Source organism: Triticum dicoccoides, chromosome 6B (assembly GCF_002162155.2).
Source record: "Triticum dicoccoides isolate Atlit2015 ecotype Zavitan chromosome 6B, WEW_v2.0, whole genome shotgun sequence".
Classification (NCBI taxonomy): Eukaryota; Viridiplantae; Streptophyta; class Magnoliopsida; order Poales; family Poaceae; genus Triticum; species Triticum dicoccoides.
In genome coordinates this window covers 723640065-723641546 of record NC_041391.1, presented here as the reverse complement: position 1 = coordinate 723641546, position 1482 = coordinate 723640065, and positions in this window count along the sequence as shown.

The window sequence follows — 1482 nt, the reverse complement described above, 5'->3', positions numbered from 1 at the left end:
GGGGGGGGACTCCTCCAAAGTTATTTGCCGCAACAGAAATGGTACATACATGGGCTCGTCTATACAGGTCATTCAGGGACTTGTTTCACCGACAGTACTTGAAGCCATAACATGTAGAGAGGATTTAGCATTGGCGAAGGATCTGGGGATGCAACACCTCTACATTGCATCACATTGTAAGGAGGTCATAAATCATATTCGTGATGGTTTTGGAGGAGCGGATGGGGTGCTACTTAGAGAATCCATGACTGCAGGTGGTGCTCCTGCTACTTCAAGTTTTGTCCACACTACAACTTCTTAATCTTCTTTGTAAAATGAAAACGACTTAAACTTCTCTGTTAAAATGGAAACCGCTTCAACTTATGTCTTGGTAGATGAAGTGGTATGTGGTGTACTTAATTAGGGAGGTATCTAGGAGTTTATGATTCATGACAGACATGTCGTGAACAAGTGGACCGTCATAAGAACAACCGCTATAAAAGGTTTAAGAGTAGGGAGGAGGCAGAGGATGATTACTCCAAGCTCGTGCTAAGAGAGAAGAGCAATCATGAAGTAGGCAAAGGTGCAGGTCTGGTTGGGTTGAGTGGGCCAAAGAACTTGATAATATTCGTCCAATTCGTCATCATTGTGGAGTTCAGGTCATCCCGTGCCATGTTAATTAGTACATTGGGTCGATTGTTACTTCTTTCCAAAATCATTATCTAACACTTATCTGGTTTATCTCCTCTGTAAAATGCAAAGTAGTTCCACTTCATTGGAGAGTGGTAATGTATACCCGCTACATGGATTTAGCTCGCATTGCATTTTCAATAACCTGCTCATTTTTCTGACATGCAACGGTAATTTAGCTGCATTGCATAGGAAAAATAGATGCTTAGTTGTGTGCGTTAGAGATATAAATCACACCATCTAATGACAACTTCCATTGCCAGGCGGGGGTGTATGATCTTCTCTAATACATTGCAGTATGGCTTAAGATAGCTGGTCCATTGATGATCTTTGTGTATCATGCAGATGATGTACGGTCACTAGTAGAAAACAAGGCTTTCGTCACAGCCGGATCCGGTTGCGTTACGATCCAGCAATAGTCCCGGTTGCGTTACGAACCGGGACTAATGTGAGCATTAGTCCCGGTTCGAGCGGCTAGGGCGTCGGGAAAGCATTAGTCCTGGTTCAAATGGGACATGTAGTCCCAGTTTGAGACACGAACCGGGACTAAAGGGTGCGATGCTCTTTAGTCCCGGTTCGTATCTCAAATCGGGAGTAAAGATTAGACCTTTAGTCCCAGTTTGAGAGATGAACTGGGACTAAAGGATGCGATGCCCTTTAGTCCTGGTTCGTGTCTCAAACCGGGACTAAAGGGATTCTTGTCTTAAACTCTACCCCCTGGTGTATTGCCATTTTAGTTTTGAAAAAACAAAAAGAAAATGATAAAAACTTAAAAAAAATAAAATCCTTCGAGATGTAGTTATATTACTATAT